The 25,271-nt window shown below is 41.7% G+C and overlaps 2 long non-coding RNA genes across 3 annotated transcripts; both read left to right on the top strand.

The window, feature by feature from the left end:
• The first annotated feature begins 22 nt into the window (after nt 1–22).
• Nucleotides 23–12,524, top strand: LOC114903987. 2 transcript variants are annotated; one of them, XR_003795826.1, is made up of 6 exons: nt 23–107; nt 502–617; nt 2,892–3,058; nt 3,926–4,020; nt 4,347–4,530; nt 12,337–12,524. It is a non-coding gene; the product is annotated as an uncharacterized LOC114903987 (long non-coding RNA). The 2 variants fall into 2 exon arrangements; XR_003795823.1 differs by having other exon boundaries at nt 3,872–4,020.
• Nucleotides 12,525–13,837: 1,313 nt separating this feature from the next.
• Nucleotides 13,838–19,249, top strand: LOC114904148. Its single transcript, XR_003795864.1, has 4 exons — nt 13,838–14,416; nt 15,614–15,712; nt 18,867–18,951; nt 19,128–19,249. It is a non-coding gene; the product is annotated as an uncharacterized LOC114904148 (long non-coding RNA).
• The last annotated feature ends 6,022 nt before the right edge of the window (nt 19,250–25,271 follow it).

Genomic DNA, 25,271 nt, shown 5'->3' with positions numbered 1-25,271 from the left:
AACAATTACCCTGAAATCTCGGGGAAGACAGGCATTTTGAAGGAGAGATGGGAAGTGAACACTGGCTTACCGTCTGGCGACAGATGGAAGATGGAGTCACCATATGTGTGAGTACAATTACTCTAAAAATTCGAATCAAGGGCTGAAGGCCAAACATAGGTGAGTATGAGAGTATAAAATCGTCAGGAGCCACGAACCCACAGGAGAGTGCAGGGCCTCATTACAGGCCCTTCTCCATGGACCTCTATCAGGGACCTGTGAGAAATATTGGGAACAGGTAGTAAGACCAGAGGGTGCAGGCTTGAAGCCCTGCCCAGACACTTCTCCCCCTAAGAAACAAAATCCCTTAACCACTGGGAAAAGGCAGCAAACCCATTCCCCTTTGGGCCCTGGGGAAGACCTATTGAAGCTGAGGGAAAGGAAAATTTAAAAACCCTCTACTACTGGGAAAGGGACAGGAAACTAACCTGGGTCCCAATCATTAAAGGTCTTTTACTGCAGGGGAGGGGAGAATCACTGAGAAAACCCCGTGTCCATGACCAAGGGACTGTCTAAGATTGCGGCTGGACCAGGACACAAGAACCCGCCCCTGGATTCCACCACCAAGTTATCAAGCAGTAAGTACTGAGCAGCAGAAATCCACCACTGGGGGAGGAAGAACGTGTGGAGAGAGACTCCCTGAGGGGCAGGAGCACAGGGCAGGCCCAAAACTGAGGGCAAAACAGGAACACTGAATGAAACCTTTCAGCAAGCCCTCCGCCTCAGCACAAGGTAGTACAAAAAGAATTTGAAGCAGGTGGTGCACTTAAGAGAACCATAGCAAAACCCAAGCTCTGCTCAACTCCTGACTAAATTGCCTCAAGTCCCCCAACACACAGTCACATGCACACACAAACACACACACACACAAGCCCCAGTCTAGTAGAAGAGGCATGTCCATCCCCAGTCATAAACACTATTTACTTCAGTTTCTTCCCCCCTGCACAGGGTGTTAAGCATTTCATCTAAAATTATAAACACACACAAAAAAAGGAGAGAGGAAGAAACACACTAAAAGGGCAAAGCAGTCAGTAGTACCAGATTCAGAGATAACCCAGGTGTTAGAACTACAAAAGTAGGAATCTAAATAACTCTATGAAAAACTTACAAGAGCAGATGGGTAATTTCTGGAGAGAGACAGAAGCTCTAAGAAAGAAGCAAATGGAAATATTAGAAATTAAAAAGAATAGTAAGATATGAAGAATACCTCCAATGGGAACAGATTTTTGGTTGCCAAGGGGGAGGGGCAGTGGGGGAGGGATGGATTGGGAGTTTGGGATTAACAGATGCAAACTATTATATATAGGATGGATAAACAACAAGGTCCTACTGTATAGCACAGGGAACTATATTCAATATACTGTGACAAACCATAATGGAAAGGAATATGAAAAAGAATATATATATGTATAACTGAGTCATTTTGCTGTACAGCAGAAATTAACACAACATTGTAAATCAACTATACTTTAATAAAATTTTTTAAAATAAATAAATAAAAATAAAAATAGGACTGTCCAAAAAAAAGAATAACTCCAGTGGGTTCCTCAGTAGATTTGAGGCAGTTGAGGAGAGAATGAGTGAACTTTAAGAGAGGGCCATATAAATTACCCAAGTTAAATAAGAAGAAAAAGTAGTGGAGAAAAAGGAACAACAGTACAGAGAATCCAAGAGATGTGTGACAATATCTCATGTCCAATATATGTGTACCTGGAATCCCAGAAGGAGAAGAGAGGAAAAAAAATGGATAGAAAAGATATTTGAAAAAAAGATAGCTGAGAATTCTCCAAAATAATGAAAGACAAAGATCCAAGGAGATGAGACCGGCAGGCAGCGATGGGATCTATTTTCCAGTGTCCTCACGCAGTTCAGTGCTGCAGCATCACTGAGCGATTCCTCCCTGGACCGGGGGGGGGGGCCAGACTACAGGGAGCCCAGTCTCACTTCATCAGAAGCAGGACTTTGTTATGTAATCCAGGGTGTCTCAAGCTCAGTACTGACATTTCGGGTCAGAAAATTCTTCGTTGTGGGAGCCGTCCTGTGCATTGCAGGGTGTTTAGCAGCATCCCTGGCCTCCACCTACCCTATGCCAGTAGCACTCCCCTAGTGTGACAACCAAAAATATTTTCAGATATTGCCAAACGTCCCCTGGGGTGCAAAATAATCCCCATTTGAGAACTGGTTCATTTATCTAGTAAGTCCCCCGGGGGAAGGGGTTGGGGGGCAGGGGATCGTAGGTACATTGAAAGCTGGATACGTTTTTTAAAAATCAGCAACATAATTTAGCTGTGGTTACCCAGAATTCTAAGTACTCGCCCTCGCAATGCCATAGATCTCAGCTCTTTGGTTCATATCTGCAAGTCTGAGGACTACAGTTTAAAAAGGGATTGACTTTTAATGGATGTCTGCTGCCACCTGGTGGTAATTTAGTTCATTGCACTCTGCGGGAAATCCCAATTTAGTCTTACTGGTCAACCAACCAGCGCATCAAAAAGTTAAGACAATCAGATTTGCTTTGCTCAGATCTTAGAAAGTAGTTCTAAGTTCATAGATGACAGGCCCTTGGGAAAACAATTCGGGGTTAGCATAAACTGCTATAAGCAGTGACCCCCCCCTTTTTTCTAAAGCCTTAGTTTGAATTTTTAAGACATTGACTTTGTCCCCAATTTCCCTACTACCAAAAGTCCTATTTGCAATGCATTTATAAGTTATAGTCAGGCACAGTTAAATTCATTTTGTGAAGATTTTTTTGAGAATTTCATAGTACAATTGGAGATAATTAGACATATTTAGGATGCCATAAAATGGGAACATCTTGTATTAAAGCAGTATTTTCCAAATTTGTCTGACAGAAAAAACAAAGCGATACACTAAGCCCAAGACAGGGCCCTCCAGCGACTGTTAGCAGCAAGGAGGGCTGTGGACCTCAGTGTCAGGAAGCATCGGAGCTGTCGCTATGGTGACTTTGAATGCTGGCTGACCTTGAGGATGGTGAATAATCCCAAAACTCGGTTTCCAGGTTTGTGCCACCTCCCTGTCCCTCTGGGCCCAGATAAAATGTTTATTCAGAGCTCAGTCTTGGACAGAAGCCAAGTTCCACAACTGTTATTAATATGAATAATACTTAATAGCAATAACAACAATGTTTCAAGAGGCTTCAAGAGAATTCAAGTGAGTGCAGCTAGAACCTTGGTCTGTTCCTAACACAGCGGCCGGACTAATCCTGGTAGAACATGTCATCTTCTGTTCCAAACCCTCCAATGGCTCACCACTTCTCTTGGAGTAGAAACCAAAGTACTTATGTTGGCTTACAAGGCCCTACATGACTCCCTCCCACCAGTTCCTTTTGCCTAGTCCTGTACCTCAGGACTGTCAAAAATGTTCTGCCTCAGGGCCTTTGCACTTCTGGTCCCCTGTGCCTGGGATGCTTTGTCAGTGGCTCCCTCCATCATCTCCTTCAAGTCTCATCGTCCCCCCCTCAGAAACTTACCCCATCCCCCTTCCCAGCTTTATTTTTTTCCTGAGCACCTGTCATTTTCTAACTTCCCCCTAACAGAATGCACATTCCATGGGGCCAGGGACTTTACTAACGGAAAAATCCTTGCTTTCTGCAGATGTTAATTGGCAGGGTGTGTACATTAGAAAGTCAGACAAGCAAACTTGTGAATTAAAGTTCTATCTCTTTGGAAACAGGGACATTATTTGAAGGAAACCATTCATAAGCCACTATATATTTATCATGAAAGATGTCTTATAATTATAGTTTAAAATGCATAATTTTTTTTTACTTAGCCCATGAAGTAATATAATAATCCCCTTATTGGCTTTATAGGTTCAGATGAGATCTGACCTACATTCCCTCATTTCTTCTGCTTGTTACCTTAAGTGTTTATTCGGTCAAGGAAGAACCAAGAACAGTGAACGGCGGCTGTGAAGTAAATTGCTGTAGACTTTAGAATAACCACATTGGAGAAATTAACTGTGAGTGCTGTGGGGACTCTAACAAAACCATGAATTTAGTCACTGATGGGTCTGGGGTCTGAGGATCTGGGGTCAGTATCAGATATGGCATCTGAAGGCTGGGGTCAATCCTTGTCTTTGCCATTTACTGGGCATGTCACTGTGGGCCAATCCCAGTGTCAAGAACAGTGTCTGGCACATAGTAGGTGCTCAGTGGACTTGGCAATGCACCCTTGGAGGCACATGGGGGTGAGACGGGTAGTCAGAAGACCCTTGGAACTCAGAGGGTGTCCCAGGTGGGGAGGGAAAGGTGGACATGAAGGATCCTCTCCTCTTCTATTTTGAAGGACTCTGAACAATGTAAATTCCATCAACACTGATTGATGCCCATGGACCAGGGCTTGGAGTGAAGCCTGCAGGGAGGTCAGAGGCCAGCACGGAGGGCCCACCCTGGAGAAGTTCATGGCCAAGCCCACATATCCATCCAAAATGGGGCAATGTAGTCTGCACCACTATGGGGCTCAGAGAGCAGTGAGTGGGGAGTAAGCTGTTCTGGGGGAAGGGGCTGGGGACCAGGACATCCTGGTGGGTCTGGGAGAACGAACGGGAGATGACCAGGAGGAGAAGGTGGGGGCATCATCTTGGGGCAATAACGATACATTTGTTTCTTTTTGCTCCCTGCCTTCCTCCCTCGCCTTGATTTCTGAAGTCATATATTTTCTCTTGGTAGAAAATTTATAAATTATAGAAAAGAACTAAGAAAATCTCACCACCCAGAGATGGTCCTTGGTACCATTTTAGTATATATCCGTGTAGACTATTTGGGGCATTATTAATTTTTAATTATGCATAATACACGAATATACACTTCTTGTAAAAAGAATTAGAACATTACAGATAGGTCTCAAGTCCCCTTAGACAGCCAGCCCCACTCCTGGAGCTGGCTCCAGCCCTTGCCTTCCAGATGACGACGAATCAGGGTAATAAATATCATTCCAGACAGTTCTCTATGTATGTGGAGATGCAGAGACCTGGTTTTCTTTAAGTTAGTATATATTTTATATCACAAATTCAGCTTTGTGGTTGCATTTTTCTTCTTCACATTGAGTACTTATTCTAATATATGCTTACACAGGTACTTCTAGAAAACACATTATTTTGTGGGTTTTTTAATTTGTTTGAACTGTATTTCTCATACTGTTGTGATTTATTGACTTAGGGCAGAGGGGTTGAGAGCACGGGCTCTGGAACCTGATTACATGGGTTTGAATCTTGTCTCTACTGCTTCTTAGCTGTGTGACCTTGGGCAGGTTACTTAACTTCTCAGTGCTTTGATTGTCTCCTTTGTAAAAGGGAGATTTTAGAAGTTAGTATCTCCCTTCCTAAAAAAGTTGTCATTTTTGTCCTAAAATTTTTGTCCTAAAAAAGAGGACAAAATGAGGACAAAAAAGAGGACAAAATGAGATAACACATGTCACCTATTAAAAACAGTGCCTGCCATGTAAAGGGCTGCAACTAAATGTTAGGTCTGATGAATTTGTTGATATTTATAGGACCATCTCATCATCAAGTGGTGAAATAGCATAATGACTTAGAGCATGGGCTCTGCAGCCAGGATGACTGCTCCCTGGGTTCAAGCCCCAGGATCACCATTGGCCCAATGAACTTTGGGCAAGTTTCTTAATTTTTCTATTCTTTATCTATAAAATGGCTTGACGATAATACCTTCTTTGTAGGGTGAGAATTACATTAATGTGCCTAAGTATTTAGAAGGGTACCTGCACTTAAGTGTTCTGATAATTTTCTTTTTGTCTGCTGCCAAATATTTCAAAGAATGATTATAGTACCATTTTTTATTAATTAATTTTTATTGGAGTATAGTTCCTTTACAATGTTGTGTTAGCTTCTACTGCACAGCAAAATGAATCAGCCATACATATACATATATTCCCTCCATTTAGGACACAACAGTGCATTAAGTAGAGTTCCCTGTGTTATACGGTATGTTCCCATCAGTTGTCTACTTTATACGTAGTATCAATAGTGTATATATGTCAGTCCTAATCTCCCAATTCCTCCCACCTGACCCCTTTCCCCCTTGGTGTCCATACATTTGTCCTCTACATCTGTGTCTCTATTTCTGCTTGGCAGTTAAGGTCATCTATACCATTTTTCTAGATCCCACATATATGTGATAATATACAATATTTGTTTTTCTCTTTCTGACTTACTTCACTCTGTATGACAGTCTCTAGATCCATCCACATCTCTACAAATGACCTGATTTCTTTCCTTTTTATGGTTGAGTAATATTCCATTGTATATATGTACCACATCTTCTTTATCCATTCCTCTGTTGATGGATATGTAGGTTGCTTCCATGAGCTGGCTATTGTAAATAGTGCTGCTGTGAACATTGGGGTGCATGTGTCTTTTAGAATTACGGTTTTTCTCTGGGTATATGCCCAGTAGTGGGATTGCCGTGTCATATGGTAGTTCTATTTTTAGGTTGTTTTTTTTTTAACATCTTTATTGGAGTATAATTGCTTTACAATGGTGTGGTAGTTTCTGCTTTACAACAAAGTGAATCAGTTATACATATACATATGTCCCATGCCACTCTCTCACTTTGTCACAGCTTACCCTTCTCCCTCCCCATATCCTCAAGTCCATTCTCTAGCAGGTCTGCGTCCTTATTCCCGTCTTACCCCTAGGTTCTTCATGACCTTTTTTTTTTTTTCTTAGATTCCATATATATGTGTTAGCATACGGTATTTGTTTTTCTCTTTCTGACTTACTTCGCTCTGTATGACAGACTCTAGGTCCATCCACCTCACTACAAATAACTCAATTTTGGTTTTTTTTATGGCTGAGTAATATTCCATTGTATATATGTGCCACATCTTCTTTATCCATTCATCTGTTGATGGACACTTAGGTTGCTTCCATGTCCTGGCTATTGTAAATAGAGCTGCAATGAACATTTTGGTACATGACTCTTTTTGAATTATGGTTTTTCTCTGGGTATATGCCCAGTAGTGGGATTGCTGTGTCATATGGTAGTCCTATTTTTAGTGTTTTAAGGAACCTCCGTACTGTTCTCCATAGTGGCTGTATCAATTTACATTCCCACCAACAGTGCAAGAGGGTTCCCTTTTCTCCACACCCTCTCCAGCATTTGTTGTTTGTAGATTCTCTGATGATGCCCATTCTCACTGGTGTGAGGTGATACCTCATTGTAGTTTTGATTTGCATTTCTCTAATAATTAGTGATGTTGAGCAGCTTTTCATGTGCTTCTTGGCCATCTGTATGTCTTCTTTGGAGAAATGTCTATTTAGGTCTTCTGCCCAATTTTTGATTGGGTTGTTTGCTTTTATGGTGTTGAACTGCATGAGCTGCTTGTATATTTTGGACATTAATCCTTTGTCAGTTGTTTTGTTTGCAAATATAGTACCATTTTAAAAGCCATTTTTCTATTAATAGACACTTAGGCTGTTTACCCATTTCCTTTCTCATGTGTGTTTCTCTACCCAGAAGTGGAATTGCTGGGTCATTGGGTATGTACATTTCAATTTCTTTTTTAAATATAATTCTCTTAATTATCAATTTCTTAATATTTCAAAATGTATGTATAGATTTATTATTTTAAATAGTTGGATTAGCAGTTGTAGCCAGTTTTTTTTTCACTTAACTACATAGTGAATAATTTCCAAGTACAACAGCATTTTCTTTATCCACCTTTTTATAAGCATTTTATTATGGAAAATTTCAAACATACATAAAAGTAGAAAGTATAGTAAAATGAAATGTACCCATCCCCCAGCTTCAACAAATGTCAGCATTTTGCCAGACTCTGTATGACACTGCTAACGATGGCCTAATATGCATTGTAAGTGTGTGCTGTAATTTATCAAGCCTAGTCTCTATTGTTGGACAATTAAGACTATTTTTTCACCATGATAATGGGATTTTAGTATCTTGAATTTAGTGCTGGAAGTAGAGGGGTTTCTTGTCATCCTGTTTTAGGCATTGCCCTGCTCTTTGCTCAGTCCAGCACTGACCCTCTTCTGCCCACAGGCTTCTCTGATTAAGAGCTGGAGACAAGAATTCTGTGCCCATGACTTTTTGAAGGCGAGAGGGAAACAGAACAGGGAAGGAGGGGGCCCAGCACTGATGTGTTGTCAGGGACTCTCTATCCTTGACCTCTCCCCCTGGGGTGCTCTGGGGCAAAGCTCATACCACTGAATTGTCCTGCTATGAGCAAGGAGATGGGCTTTTTTCCCTCACATCTGCCCAGGGGTGGGGTGCAATGTGCCAGGCATCTTAGGGGGAGGCAGAGGCCCCAGGGTCAGGTGGAGGATGGTGACAGCCTGTAGGGGCGTCTGGAACACCCACACGCCCACATCCTGCATCGTGAGACCCCGGCTCACACCTACTGATGAGCGAGGTTTTATAAGAAGCATGTGTGAGGTTAAAGCAAATCTAACCCCCAATACCTCAGAAGGTGATTGTATTTGGAGATAGTCTTCAAAGAGATAATTCAGTTAACATGAAGTCATGAAGGTGGGCCCTCATGCAATATGACCGGTGTCCTTATAAGACAATATTAGGACACAGACATGCACAGAGGAGAAGACAGCCATCTACAAACGAAGGAGAAAGGAGTCAGAAAAAAATCAACCCTGCCGACACCTTGATTTTGGACTTGTGGCCTCCAGAACCGTGAGAAAATAAATGTCTGTTGTTTATGCCAGAAAGAAAAAATCTCCAGAGCTCTTGGATTAAACTGGAAGACTTGGGGTTGGAGAGGCAGGGGGCAGGAAATGTATGTGGAGATGCAGAGACCTGGTTTTCTTTAAGTTAGTATATAATCTAAACTGCTGCTAAACTCTCCTCTTTTCATATCTGGCTGCAAAGCCCACAGACGCCCAAGCTCAGGCTGCAGCTAGATAAGGAACGAGGTGAAAGACTGGGCCACGCGATGGCGCAAATGGAATTTAAGAAAGGAACGAAAAAAGTATCAGCCAATAAATGGAGCAGGAGGCAGCGGGGGACATGGGGGGACAAAGTGGGAGGCAGATAATCCTAAGATTTGGCAGACGTGCAGGCTTTTGGAAAAGCTGGCGGGGGGCAAAGGAGTACTGAGGAGGGGGTGGTTAGATCCTGGGATGGAGCTACTGACTGTCAGGAAGGAAGGGTGCACGCAGACAGGAGGGCAGTGTGGGACTCTCCTGGCTGCCTCAGAAAGTTCAGGTTCAGTATGCAGGTGAGGGTGGGCTTTTAGGGAGTTAAATATCCTCATCCTTAGAAGATGGAGGCCTGACCTTCTGAAGGTCACTGGCCTGCTGTCCATCCTGCTCCAGGAGACCCAGGAGGCAGGGGAGAGAAGATGTTGCAGTGCTCACCCCCAGGGCTGCATCACACCCACACACATTTCACTTGACTGGAATGTGAATGATCAAAATCTTTAAAACTCTGGGTCTCCAGGGACCAGTGCTCCTGCATGGCCCCGATGCGACCATCTCAGTAATGGCTGCCCCCTTTAAAGTGGTCGTGCCACCATCCCCACCACTCCCTAATGTGTCAACCTGCCCCTTTCACTCATTTGCAAGACCTGCCTGGCCCTACAGCGGCTTGTGGCTTCCCACTCACCAAAGCTTTGAGGAGTCCAACCTCAGTTATCTTTTTCTTTTCCTCAGTCATTTTTTGAGGCTCCGTATTTCTACCTATGACTACAGCAATTTATCTGATGCCCAGGAAAGCAATGATACAGAGGTGGGGTGGGGGTGGGGGTCAGTGGAAGGGGGAGACCAGCACGGAGGGTCAGGATGTGAGCCCTGGAACCAGGCTATCTGGGTTCAAATCCTGACTCCCCTGATGTCTCAGTTTTCTCATCTATAATATGGGGAAAACAAAATGAATAGATGCATATAAAGCTCTTAGCACTTGTAAAGCGCTCAGTATATCTTAACTATTACTGAGATTCCTAGTGAAATGGAGTCTCCCTAAAACTGAGTTCCTCTGCCGAGTTTATGATTAATCTCTCTATTATTTATTTATTTAAAACATTATTCCCCTTCTTGTTCCACACCTGTTCCTCCTCAGGATTGAGGAGTAATTTTTCCTCCTCAATTGAGGAAACTGTAACCAAGCAGGACTCTGTGGGGCCTTCCTGGGACAGAACCCCCATGTCCTCTACCTGCCTCCTGTTTGTAGAAAAACTTTAGCCTCCTTGGCCTCCCCCGAGCTCCAAAGAATAAATTTTTTTTTTTTTCGGTACGCGGGCCTCTCACTGTTGTGGCCTCTCCAGTTGTGGAGCACAGGCTCCGGACGCGCAGGCTCAGCGGCCATGGCTCACGGGCCCAGCTGCTCCGCGGCATGTGGGATCTTCCCGGACCGGGGCACGAACCCACGTCCCCCGCATCGGTAGGCGGACTCCCAACCACTGCACCACCAGGGAAGCCCCAAAGAATAAATTTAATCAGAGAAGTGAGAAAATGCAGAAACAAAGCAAGCAAGACAAAATAATAGCTTAGCCATTAAAGTCAAGGACCTTCAATTCCTCTTCAAGGGCTGTAGATAATCTTCTGAGCCAAATCCTTTGAGCTGTTTTGTAGATACTGAAACCCCCACTAGGTGGGAATAGTTAACTGCGTGCTGCCCACAAGCACGTAGACCCCAGACCAGCTGGAACCAGAAGATTGATGATGTTGACTCCTGATTACCTCACCACCAACCAATCAGAAGAATGTCCATGAGCTGATCACACACCCCACAACTCCCTCTCCCTCACCCTGTCTTTAAACACCTTTCCCTGAAAGCTATGGGGAGTTTGGGTCTTTTAAGCATTTGCTGCCCTGGACTCCTTGCTTGACCCTGAAATAAACGCTGCACTTTCCTTCACCACAGCCTGGTGTCAGTAGATGGGCTTTACTGCGTGCAGGTGAGCAGACCCAAGTTTGGTTTGGTAACACTAGCCCTGGGTTGTGCTTCCACTGGCCATCAGCTACAAAGATATTCTCCCAGCTACCCTCACCCCTGACCACAGGCCTCTGTGATGGGGCCCTGCCTGCTCCCCTAGAGCCCCTGCAGTAGGCACCAACGTCCCGAGCATTCTTGCACCTACCCACCTGAGGGCCACCCCCTCCGGCAGGGCACTGTGTGCAGTGGACCCAGGCCCCTCTTCCCACCTCCACCCCACACCTTATGGTCCTCTGGAACTCAGGGAGCCAATCCCTTCCAAGCCACACGGCCTTCATGCCTCCCTCTCCAGTTCCAGAACTCCCATCTATCCTGTCCACCGGCGTCAGGACACCCTGAGGAAGGGGGGTGATAAAAATGCCAATTCCTAAGCTAAAAAGTATCAATTTCCTAGATCCCATGAATCAAAATCTCTGAGACTAGGGCTGGCAATTCATAAACACACTCAGTTTTTGAGATTAAATTACATTTACATTCAGTAAAATGAGCAAAACCTCAACTGCAGAGTTTGATGAGTTTTGACAGATGTACAATCCCATGTAACCCACACCCCAGTCAAGACACAGAACATGTACATCACCCTAGCAGTTCCCGGCCCCCCCAAGTCCGTACCTCTCACCCACCCACAACCACTGTTTGACTTCTATCCCATGTTGGTTTCATCTATTCATGAACTTCGTTTAAATGGAGTCCTATAGTAAATATCAATACTTTGTTCTGGCTTCTTTTACTCAGCCCACTGTTTCTGAAATTCATTCGTATTGTTGTGTATATCAATAGTTTATTCCTTCACATCTCTGACTAGTATTCCATTGTATGCATGCCCCACAGTTGGGTTATCCATTCTTCTTGGATGGACATTCAGGTTGTTCCCAGTTTGGGGCTGCTATGGGCATTCTTACATAAGTCTTTTTGTGGACAATATGCTTTCATTTCTCTTGGGTAGATACCTAGCAGTGGAATTGCTGGGTCTTTATTAGAATCTGCCAAACTTTTCTAAAATGGTTGTAGCCTTTAAGATTCCATCCAGCACAATACGAGAGTTCCAGTTGCTTCACATTTCTGTCAACACTTGGTATTATCAGGCTTTTAAACTGTAGTCATTCTAGTGGGTATGAAGAAGTGGATCATTGTGGTTTAAATTTAGATTTCCCTGATGACTAAGGATATTGACTATTTTTCATGTTTATTGGTATTTTTATATGCTCTTTCATGAAGTGCCTATTGAAGTCTTTTGACCATTTAGAAACATTGGATTATCTTTTTAATTATATTCATAATTATTAATTTTCAGAAGTTCTTTTATATATTCTTGTAGTGTAAGCCCTGACAATTTTTTCTTTTTTGTAACACAGTGCCTGACAAACTTTGATCGCTGAGGCATCCATTTCAAAGAGGCATCCTCGGCTTCCCTGGTGGTGCAGTGGTTGAGAAGCCGCCTGCCAATGCAGGGGACACGGGTTCAAGCCCTGGTCCAGGAAGATCCCACATGCCACGGATCAACTAAGCCCGTGCACCACAACTACTGAGCCTGCGCTCTAGAGCCTGCAAGCAACAACTACTGACCCATGTGCCACAACTACTGAAGCCCGCACACCTAGAGCCCGCACTCCGCAAACAAGAGAAGCCAACTCAGTGAGAAGCCCGCACACCGCAATGAAGAGTAGCCCCCGCTCACCGCAACCAGATAAAAGCCCGTGCGCAGCAACGAAGACCCAACACAGCCAAAAAAATAAATAAATAAATAAAATAAAATAAATAAATTAAAAAAAGAGGCAACCTCTTCAAAGGCAACTATTGAGAGTAAACACACTGCCATCCCCATGGCAAGATAAACAGCCAGGCTGCCTCCCCCCACCAAGGTGCCTTTATATTTAGAGATCTTGGTTGATTTCAACAACTGACCTTTGGGTTACTTGTTTTTTTTCTCTTCTTGTGCTTTAAAATTCCCGCCTGCATATTTTAAATTCACCAATAAAGAGTGAGTTCAAGAAAACCTAGACCCCCCAACCTCCAAGCCCAGTAAAAGCAGAACCCCAGGCCCATGCATGCTCTCTCTCTCTCTAACCTTGATTTTAGATGTGCTATGTAATTTCTGTGTGGCCCCAGATGTGCTGTGTAATTTCTAGATCTTGTAAGTAAAAAAACCCTCTTTTTTCCAAAGTTTTCTGACGCTTATAGCTGAAGGGTGTCTTCAATCATAATAAGAACCATAAGGGCTTGTCCATCCACAACACTGGTTATTGATAGTCTGAGACCAGTGCACAATTCTGGACATATGTCCTTTGTCCTAAATAACTATTAGGAAAATTTCCTTTCAGTCTATGGCTTGCCTTTTCATTTTCTTATGGTATCTTTTGATGATCAGAAATTTTAATTTTTGATGAAAACCAGTTTGTTTTGTCCTTTTTGATCAGTGCTAGTTTTCTGCCCGAGAATCTTTGCCTACTGACTATAGTTTTAGCAAGTTTCTCAGGTGATTCTGTTTTGCACTAAAATTTGAGGTCCACTGGTCTCAGATAATGGTATACTGTTGGGTGTTTTCCCCTGCTGGCACCCTTCCTCCTAATACATGCATGCATGTACACACACACACACACACACACACACACACACACACACACCTGACACCTGGACAAAGAATCTGGAACTTAAGAACCCAAGATATGATGGGTCAGAGACAATGGGTTTGCCTCCAATATCCACCCTCTTCCTCTTAGTAATAAGAACCCAGCAATTATCTGGGACATGGACATCCAGCTAAGACATTTCCCAGCCTACTTTGCAGCCAGTGATGGCCAGGTAACCAAATTTTGTCCAATGACTGTAAGTGGAAGTGGATATAAAACTGTAGGAATATATCTTTAAAGGGAATGAGGAGCTGCTTCAGGTCCCTGACTTCCTTTCTGCTAGCTGGAACCTGGGCATAACAGCTGGATCTTAAGCAACCACCTTGAACAGTGAGGCAGGATGCTAAGGATGGTGGAGCAACAGTGTAGAAGGAGCCTGGGTCCTTGATGACTCAGGAACCACTACCTTGTCTGGATGGGCTCCCTTCAGACTTCTCTTACGTGACAGAGAAATAATGTCTTAGCTTGTTCAGGCCATTAGGTGTTGGTGTTGTTATCATTATTGGCTTTTGTTTGTTTTATGCAGCTGAATTGAATACAAACTTCTACACTTCGCTGTTTTCCTTTGAGGGAGAAGGAACAAATCATCTTTTCATCCTTTGTTAGTGGATGCTGACAAATTAAAAAAAAAAAAGCAAAGCAAAACAGCAACAAAAAAACAGACACGAATTAATTTCTCAGGAACTCACCCTATCACATCTTGTTTGGAAAGTAGTTGAGGAATCTGGAACATTTCTATGGCCTCTGATGTTTTCAAAGCACTTCCATGCACATCTTTCTATGGAGTCTCATCGCATCCTGCCAGGTGGGTTGGACTTAGACAAGCATTATTGACTGCGCTGACACATGATGGGGCTCAGATTCAGAAGGCAAGTGATTTGCCCACCCCCCTCCATGACCCAAACAGGCCACAGGCAGCATTGGGATCCCCTGACTTTTTGCCCAGGGCACTGTGGGAATGTCTGAGAACCATGATGTACAGGGAGGCCAGGACATGAAGCATCTCAGAGGGCAGGGTGAAATCCTGTTCCCCCAGTGACAGTGGGGTATGCCAGGGCTAGGGCTCGGGTGAGGCAAGGGGGTGCCCACTTCAGGTGCCACAGGCATGATGCTCCATCCCTCTCTTGCCTCCTCTGAGTCCCTGCTGTGGGATGTGCAGCTCAATTCTTTCTCTCTAAACAGCAGCCCCTTGTTCCTCTACAAAGAGAATGGTACAGTGGCAAGACTCTGGGCTGTGGCATTAGACCAACCTGGGTTCAAATCCTTTTCTGGTTCCTTAGCTACATGACCTTAGACAATTTCCTCTGCTCAGCTTCCTGTCTGCTCTAAAACACAAGGATACTTTGAAAGAGTTGTTGGAAGGATTAAATTAAACAGCATAACTCAAGTGTCTGTCATATGAGTTCCTTTCCCCTAAACTTCCCCTTATGATAATTGGGTTCCCTGGCTTCATAGTCCCAGAGAATCGAGAAACTGTTAATTCATTATAATGATAATTGATATCATTATCAATTACACACCTTCTGGGTATAAAGTATGGTGCTAAGATTATTCATCAGGTAGAGATAAAGCAACCCTGATCCAGCTATCAAGTAAGGAGTTTTCTGGTTGTCAAACGCCCATTCCTGGCTTGCTGAATGGAAGACAGAGAACAAAGAGCCCTCTTTGCCAACAGATCCTGATAGGTCTTTGTGGGTAAAATGAAACAAAGTGCTGAGTCCTGCCCAGTCAAATCCACAACACAGAAGTTATCCCGCTTCTTCTCAGGTCATTGTATTTCTTTCATTCACTTGACACATTTATTACGTACTTATTCTGTACAAAGCCTTGCATTGAAATGAACATATTTTAATTTTACTTGCAGGAATTAATTTCAGAAAAAAACAAACAGAAACGTTGATTCTTGCCAGGATAGATTTTTACAAAAACATCATAGAAATTGATGGATGATTTTAAAAACTGAGATCATAATGGATAAAAACTCTCCCTTCAAATCTTCCAGTTTAAACTGAACCGTGAAACTGAAGAGCAGCCTTCTCATCATTTAAAATCAAATGTATTACAAAAGTAAATGCTGTGAAGACACTTACAGATTAAAAAGGTAAACAAACATTTTCCATTAAAATTACATTATCAGCCAGATGGATAAAGAAAGTTTTGTTCTTCCCTAAATGCCCTCTTCCCTGACTTTTTGAGGACTAATTTTTATTTTCTGCTCTAAAAAATCTAAGACAGACTTCAGTCAGGGGCTGTAGCCTGGTGAGTGTGTGTGAAATGGTTTTCATAAGGGTGAACTCTAGCATTGCTTCACTGAAGTCTAAGTGTTCAGCACTCTTCTGTCTCAAGGCAGGATAAGGTCTGGCCACGTCGCTGCTTCAGGAAATGCTTCCAGTGCCCAAGAATGTTACAGAACCACAGACCACCAAGATAGGGCCACAGGTAGGAGCTGGCTCTGCCTCACTATGCCACAGATGCCACTGTTAGCCCTAGTTTGGACCAAATGCTGAGGATGCCCGTTCTATTTGAGAAATTCAGACTCTGTGAGTTCCAGCAGAGTTGTGAGTGCTGGAGCCTCCATTCTGAGAGTCCGGGCTCTGGGGGTGGTCAGGCTGGTCCTTTTTCAACTAACATTCACTGAGCGCCCCCTGGTGGACATAAAGAGGAACATGTCATGCCGCTGCCCTCGGTGAAAGTTATGGACAGTTGCTATGTCCTGTGATGCGTAGCATGGGGTGAGGGCAGAGGGTAGCTTTGTTCTGGTGAGTCGGAGAAACCTCTGCTCAATTGTAGAGCATTGTGGCAACAGGCCCTACCAGAAATAAAAACAGTTAACCTTTACTGAGCACTTACTCTATGTAAGACTCTGCTCTAAGCCCTTAACATGTATTAACGAATTTAATCCTTAGAACAACCCTTCACGGTAGATTGTTATTATCCCTATGAGAATAGTCACAATGTGAAAAAGGTAATTCCCCCCAAAGTTAACCTGCACGTTCTTGGGTATAGTTACCAAAGAAGGGAGAAGGTGTGGTGGAAAGCCCCAATGCCACCCAATATCCACTATTGTCCACCATGCTCGTTTGCTGATGTTAATTTACTCCTGGGTTTTCAAAGAAGGATTAAGTCTTCTGATGTCTAGGAGTGGTAATAGCTAGAAGTCTGTTTCTGTTTTCTAGTTCATTCTTGGGGACAATTTTCTTTTGTCATTTAAGGCTTTTTTTCTCCTGAACCTCCATCTGCAAATGCACTTAATAATCAACCACAACAGAGCCCCTGACAGATGGGCCTCAGAGCAGATGGCTCCATTGAAAGGCAGCAATTGAAAATGGAGGGTAATTTGAACCAATCAAGAAGATGGGGTCTCTAGGAGGCAAAGTCTCTACAGAAACTGTAACCATATCCCCCAAGTTCCTTTGGTGCATTTTTCACCCGCAGATGAGCTTTCCTGGGGGTGGATCCAACTTTTTTTTTTTTGACATCTGGAACGTTGAAAAGGAAGAGAGAGAAGCCCTGGGGCCTTGTCAATCAAATTCACTTTTCTTTTGGCAAATTCAGCATCAGTGACAAATTGCGCAGTTTGATATAAACAAAGTTGATAGATGTCGGCAAAGCTGTTTTGAAACAGCAGCAACGAAGAGATGTGTAGGATTTTCTTTTTCACTCAACAGTTTGTTTAATAACAAATAAAACAACCAGGTGTTTAAAAAATGCTACCACCTTCACAATGTCGTCGAAGTGTTAGTTGGTGATTAATGAGAATGTGGGATTTATTCCCTTCCCAATTCAGAAACTTGGCAGGAAAGTCCATTTCATAGTCCAGTGGATAGCTCTTATAGTTCACAAAGTCTTCTAAGTTCACCTCTGAGTCTTTTGTGGACTAGAAAACACTGGCCGTGATATCAGAAGACTTGAGTGTAGGCTCTGGTCTGCCACTACCTCCCTCTGTAACCTTGGATAAATCATTTAATTCTCCCAGAGTTTAGGTTCCCACAGGATGCACAACGATAATCAGCCCTGCCCTGCCCTGCCCTGCCCTGGATTGTTGCAAGGTTCAAGGCCGATATTAGATGTGAATCACATTTTCTGTAATTTGAAAATTATTAATCTTTTCGTTGAGAGATCATTTCATCTGGTAAAGTGCACAAATCTTAAATGTACAGCTCAATAAATTTTTACATATGTGTACACCTGTATTGCCACTCAGATCAAGATGGGATATTCTGGGGCTTCCCTGGTGGCGCAGTGGTTGAGAGTCCGCCTGCCGATGCAGGGGACACGGGTTCGTGCCCCGGTCCGGGAAGATCCCACATGCCGCGGAGCGGCTGGGCCCGTGAGCCATGGCCGCTGAGCCTGCGCGTCCGGAGCCTGTGCTCCGCAACGGGAAAGGCCACAACAGTGAGAGGCCCGCGTACCGCAAAAAAAGTTCTCTGTGCCTTTGCCAGTCAATACTTCCAAGGAACAATTACTGTCACTTCTGTCACCATAGATTAGCTTTACCTGTTCTTGAACTTAATACAAGTAGAATGGCATAGTATGTATTCTTTTATATCTGGCTTTTAGCTGGCAATGGTTTCTGAGATCCATTTATATCAATTCAGGAATCGTAGTTTCTTCCCTTTTTTTGCTGAATAGTATCCCATTCTACAGCCATACCCCAGGTGTGTCATTCACTGAGGGACACATGGCTGGTTTCCAGTTTGGGGTTATTATGAATAAAGTCACTCTGAGCATTTTTGTAAAAGTGTTTTTGTGTAAATGTTTCCATTTTTCTTGGGTAAATACCTAGGAGTAACATGCCTGGGTCATAGGGTATGTGTGTGTTTAACTTTTTTTAGAAATTGTTAGTTTTACAAAGTGGTTGTATAGTTTATATTCCCTCTAACAATGTATGAGAACTCTGGTTGCTTTACATCTTCCCCGTGCTTGTCACCTTTAAACTATGGTGCCTTTTACAGGGATGGGGGTGTTATTACTATGAGAGAAGAGATAAGTGTAGGAATTAAGATGGAATATAGAGTCTGGAGTCATATTTGAATCATTGTTCTGTGCTGGGCTCACCATATGGCCTTGAGTAAGCCACTTAACTCTAGCCTCATTTTCTGCATCTTAAATGAGGCTGTCAATAGCATCTCTCTCAAAGGGTTGCTGTGAGGATTAACTGAGAAAAGTCTTGCAGAGACCCTTAGCACAGTTATTGCATACAGCTCAGTTAATGATTGCTGTGGTCTTAAGTTCCTTTGTTTGCTCTCTAACAGATCCCAGTTGTAGAGAACATCTTTCAATGTCCTGCGTCTCTCAGGAGCTCTGACAGAGCCCAAGGATTATGAGCCATCTTATAGGGTAAGAACTCTCTATCCTGTCAGATCAGCAACATCTTTACTGCCCCCAAGATGGAGTTCACACCGAGGATGACACAGCAGAGAGATGGAAAGTCCCTGGAGACTGTGAGCTGCTGAATCAACCAATCTACTGCCAAACTTCCAATTAGATTAATAACACATTTCCTTATTGTTCAGGCCAAATTCAATTGGTTATTTGGAGCTCAAGCATCTTGACTGATACACCAAATGATCTCAGCATTCCTCCGCTGAGCCTGGACCTGCTCTCAGCATCCTTAGCACAGGATTTCTGGATAGACCCAACCGACTGTGAACACACAGGAGCTAGTGTTCTAGTCAAAGCCTGTTTGCCGCGTCTGACAATGTCAAGTCACCTTTTGTGCAGCTGAAATTAAATTCATCTGAAGAGCAAAGTAAGAAGCTTCCCTTTTAAGCTTTTAATGACTTTTAAAGAATACTGCTAATCACTCAGCCACAGATCACAAAGCATTATGCAATTTGCTGCCACCCACTAAGAACCCATCTTTGGCAGCAGCAGCTCAAGATAGGGGGCAATTGTGGAGCTGAATTCTGTCATTTAAGAAATATTTCCAGCTTTCTTTCCATGAACCGCATGCTAGGGATTGTGGGGGAATACCAAAGAAGTAAAACAAGGTTCTAAACTGCAAATAGTTGAGGGAAGGGAAAGTGATATGAATTCTGGCTAGCAAAAATATCAAATATTCTACAGTGGAGAGAATATTTTACTTTTTTTTTTTTACTTTTATTATAGTATAATGGATAATATATGTGCGGTAAAGTACACAAATCTTAAGTGTTCAGCTCAATGAATTTTTAAAAGTGAATATATCCGTCCACTCAGCATCCAGATTGAGAAACAGAATATTAACAGACCTCAGAAGATCATCTCATTTCCCTTCCTAGTCAACAATCCTTCCTCCCTTCAAACTAACTACTGATCTGACAATGTGTCACCATAGATTAGTTTTGTCTCATTTGAACTTTATATAAATGGAGTCATACCTTTGGGTCTGGCTTCTTTCGCTTACTATGATGGCTGTGAAATTCATTCATGTTGCCTTATGTGGTTGTAGTTCATTCTTTTATTTACTGCAGTATTTTCTTCTGTGACCACACCATAATTTATTTATCCATTATTCTTTTAATGGACATTTGGGTAGTTTCCACTTCTGGGCTAGTACAAATAATGCTGCTATGAACATTGATGTGCATGGCCTTGGTGAAAATATGTATACATTTATGCAAAAGATAGATAAAATGTACATACATACATATATACATACATAGAACTGTTGAATCACAGAGTATGTGTATATTTAACTTTAATATATTTTGCCAGTTTTCCAAAGTGTGTGTTCCTATTTACAATGCCTCTGCAGCGTATGATGATCTCAGTTGCTCCACAACCTTAAAAACTTTTTTTTTATATTTTGGTAAAATAGACATAACCTAAAATTAACCATCTTAATTTTCAAGTGTATAGTTCAGTGGTGCTAAATACTTTCATAGTGTGCAATCATCATTACCATCCATCTCCATAACACTTTCACCTTGTGAAACTGAAATTCTGTACCCATTAAAAAATAACTCCATTCCCACCCCCACTCCCCAGCTCCGTGCAACTACCATTCTACTTTATGTCTCTATGATTGTGGCTACTCTAAGTGAAATCATACAGTATTTGTCTTTTTGTTACTGGCTTATTTCATTTAGTAAATGTCCTCAAGGTTCATCCATGTTGTAGTATATGTCATAATTTCCTTCCTTTTTAAAATTTTTAATTAATTTATTTATTTTTCTTATTAGTCATCCACTTTATACACGTCAGTGTATACAGTGTCAATCCCAATCTCCCAGTTCATCCCACCACCACCATCAACCCCCGCCGCTTTCCCCACTTGGTGTCCATACGTTTTTTCTCTACTTCATTCTCTCAATTTCTGCTCTGCAAACCGGTTCATCTCTACCATTTTCTAGGTTCCACATATATGCATTAATATACAGTATTTGTTTTTCTCTTTCTGACTTACTTCACTCTGTATGACAGTCTCTAGATGCATCCACGTCTCTACAAATGACCCAATTTCGTTCCTTTTTATGGCTGAGTAATATTCCATTGTATATATGTACCACATCTTCTTTATCCATTCGTCTGTCGATGGGCATTTAGGTTGCTTCCATGACGTGGCTATTGTAAATAGTGCTACAATGAACATTGGGGTGCATGTGTCTTTTTGAATTATGGTTTACTCTGGGTATATGCCCAGTAGTGGGATTGCTGGGTCATAGAGTAATTCTATTTTTAGTTTTTGAAGGAACCTCCATACTGTTCTCCATAGTGGCTGTATAATTTACATTCCCACCAACAGTGCAAGAGGCTTCCCTTTTCTCCACACCCTCTCCAGCATTTGTTGCTTGTAGATTTTCTGATGATGCCCATTCTAACTGGTGTGAGGTGATACCTCATTGTAGTTTTGATTTGCATTTCTCTAATAATTAGTGATGTTGAGCAGCTTTTCATGTGCCTCTTGCCCACCTGCATGTCTTCTTTGGAGAAATGTCTGTTTAGGTCTTCTGCCCATTTTTTGATTGGGTTGTTTGTTTTTATAATATTGAGCTACCTGAGCTGTTTATATATTTTGGAGATTAATCCTTTGTCAGATACTTCATCATTAGTGTATAGGAATGCAAGAGATTTCTGTGCATTAATTTTGTATCCTGCAAGTTTACCAAATTCATTGATTAGCTCTAGTAGTTTTCTGGTGACATTTTTAGGATTCTCTATGTATAGTATCATGTCATCTGCAAACAGTGACAGTTTTACTTCTTCTTTTCCAATTTGTATTCCTTTTATATCTTATTCTTCTCTGATTGCTGTGGCTAGGACTTCCAATACTATGTTAAATAATAGTGGTGAGAGTGGACATCCTTGTCTTGTTCCTGATCTTAGAGGAAATGCTTTCAGTTTTTCACCATTGAGAATGATGTTTGCTGTGGGTTTGTCATATATGGCCTTTATTATGTTGAAGTAGGTTCCCCCTATGCCCACTTTCTGGAGAGTTTTTATCATAAATGGGTGTTGAATTTTGTCAAAAGATTTTTCTGCATCTATTGAGATGATCATATGGTTTTTATTCTTCAATTTGTTAATATGGTGTACCACGTTGATCAATTTGCATACATTGAAGAATCCTTGCATCCCTGGGATAAATCCCACTTGATCATGGTGTATGATCCTTTTAATGTGTTGTTGGATTCTGTTTGCTAGTATTCTGTTGAGGATTTTTGCATCTATATTCATCAGTGACATTGGTCTGTAATTTTCTTTTTTTGTATTATCTTTGTCTGGTTTTGGTATCAGGGTGATGGTGGCCTCATAGAATGAGTTTGGGAGTTTTCCTTCCTCTACAAGTTTTTGGAAGAGTTTGAGAAAGATGGGTGTTAGCTCTTCTCTAAATGTTTGATAGAATTCACCTGTGAAGCCATCTGGTCCTGGACTTTTGTTTGTTGGAAGATTTTTAGTCACAGTTTCAATTTCATGACTTGTGATTGGTCTGTTCATATCTTCTATTTCTTCCTGGTTCAGTCTTGGAAGGTTATACCTTTCTAAGAATTTGCCCATTTCTTCCAGGTTGTCCATTTTATTGGCATAGAGTTGCTTGTAGTAGTCTCTTAGGATGCTTTGTATTTCTGCGGTGTCTGTTGTAACTTCTCCTTTTTCATTTCTAATTTTATTGATTTGAGTCCTCTCCCTCTTTTTCTTGATGAGTCTGGCTAATGGTTTATCAATTTTGTTTATCTTCTCAAAGAACCAGCTTTTAGTTTTATTGATCTTTGCTATTGTTTTGTTTCTATTTCATTTATTTCTGCTCTGATCTTTATGATTTCTTTCCTTCCGCTAACTTTGGGTTTTGTTTGTTCTTCTTTCTCTAGTTCCTTTACGTGTAAGGTTAGATTGTTTATTTGAGATTTTTCTTGTTTCTTGAGGTAGGCTTGTATACCTATAAACTTCCCTCTTAGAACTGCTTTTGCTGCATCCCATAGGTTTTGAATCGTCGTGTTTTCATTGTCATTTGTCTCTAGGTATTTTTTTATTTCCTCTTTGATTTCTTCAGTGATCTCTTGGCTATTTAGTAACGTATTGTTTAGCCTCCATGTGTTTGTGTTTTTTATGTTTTTTCCCTGTAATTGATTTCTAATCTCATAGCATTGTGGTCAGAAAAGATGCATGATATGATTTCAATTTTCTTAAATTTACTGAGGCTTGATTTGTGACCCAAGATGTGATCTATCCTGGAGAATGTTCTGTGCGCACTTGAGAGGAAAGTGTAATCTGCTGGTTTTGGATGGAATGTCCTATAAATATCAATAAATCTATCTGGTCTGTTGTGTCTTTTAAAGCTTGTGTTTCCTTATTAATTTTCTGTTTGGTTGATCTGTCCATTGGTGTAAGTGAGGTGTTAAAGTCCCCCACTATTAATGTGTTACTGTCAGTTTCCTCTTTTAGAGCTGTTAGCAGTTGCCTTATGTGTTGAGGTGCTCCTATGTTGGGTGCATATATATTTGTAATTGTTATATCTTCTTCTTGGATTGATCCCTTGATCATTATGTAGTGTCCTTCCTTGTCTCTTGTAACATTCTTTTTTTAAAAGTCTATTTTATCTGATATGAGTATTGCTACTCCAGCTTTCTTTTGATTTCCATTTGCATGGAATATCTTTTTCCATCCCCTCACTTTCAGTCTGTATGTGTCCCTAGGTCTGAAGTGGGTCTCTTGTAGACCGCATATATATGGGTCTTCTTTTTGTATCCATTCAGCAAGCCTGTGTCTTTTGCTTGGAGCATTTAATCCATTCACGCTTAAGGTAATTATCAATATGTATGTTTCTATTACCATTTTCTTAATTGTTTTGGGTTTGCTTTGGAGGTCCTTTTCTTCTCTTGTGTTTCCCACTTAGAGAAGTTCCTTTAGCATTTGTTGTAGAGCTGGTTTGGTGGTGCTGAGTTCTCTTAGGTTTTGCTTGTCTCTAAAGCTTTTGATTTCTCCATCGAATCTGAATGAGATCCTTGCTGGGTAGAGTAATCTTGGTTGTAGGTTCTTCCCTTTCATCACTTTAAGTGTATCATGCCACTCCCTTCTGGCTTGTAGAGTTTCTGCTGAGAAATCAGCTGTTAACCTTATGGGAGTTCCCTTGTATGTTATTTGTCATTTTTTCCTTGCTGCTTTCAATAATTTTTCTTTGTCTTTAATTTTTGCCAGTTTGATTACTATGTGTCTCGGCATGTTTCTCCTTGGGTTTATCCTGTATGGCACTCTCTGCGCTTCCTGGACTTGGGTGGCTATTTCCTTCCCCACATTAGGGAAGTTTTTGACTATAATCTCTTCAAATATTTTTCAGGTCCTTTCTCTCTCTCTTCTCCTTCTGGGACCCCTATAATGCGAATGTTGTTACATTTAATGTTGTCCCAGAGGTCTCTTAGACTGTCTTCATTTCTTTTCACTCTTTTTTCTTTATTCTATTCCGCAGCAGTGAGTTCCACCATTCTGTCTTCCAGGTCACTTATCCGTTCTTCTGCCTCAGTTATTCTGCTACTGATTCCTTCTAGTGTATTTTTCCTTTCAGTTATTGTATTGTTCATCTCTGTTTGTTTGTTCTTTAATTCTTCTATATCTTTGTTAAACATTTCTTGCATCTTCTCAATCTTTGCCTCCATTCTTTTTCTGTGGTCCTGGATCATCTTCATTATCATTATTCTGAATTCTTTTTCTGGAAGATTGCCTATCTCCATTTCATTTAGCTGTTTTTCTGGTGTTTTATCTTGTTCCTTCATCTGGTACATAGCCCTCTGCCTTTTCATCTTGTCTATCTGTGAATGTGGTTTTTGTTCCACGGGCTGCAGGATTGTCCTCTTATTCTTAACTTTTACCCTCTAATCACTCTTATTTCTCCTTGATAGGAGCTTGATGTATCTTCTTGTATCTGTAGCTGCTGATTGATTTTGTAAGCAGATAGGGTAGGGGGAGTCTTCAGAGAAAGAGAACCAGGCATGGCTTTCTTGACATCATAATTTCCTTCCTTTTTAAGGCTGAATAATATTCCATTGTCTTTATATACCACATTTGCTTATCCATTCATCTATCATTGGACCCTTGGATTGCTTCCATGGTTTGGATATTGTAAATAATGCTATGTACATGGGTGTACAAATGCCACTTTGTGACCCTGCTTTCAATTCTTCAGAATGTGTGCCCAGGAGTGGAATTGATGGATCATACAGAAATTCTATTTTTAGTTTTTG

Source organism: Monodon monoceros, unplaced genomic scaffold (genome assembly GCF_005190385.1).
Source record: "Monodon monoceros isolate NGI ecotype Baffin Bay Population unplaced genomic scaffold, NGI_Narwhal_1 Super_Scaffold_10, whole genome shotgun sequence".
Classification (NCBI taxonomy): Eukaryota; Metazoa; Chordata; class Mammalia; order Artiodactyla; family Monodontidae; genus Monodon; species Monodon monoceros.
This window is presented reverse-complemented; position numbering and strand designations above follow the sequence as displayed.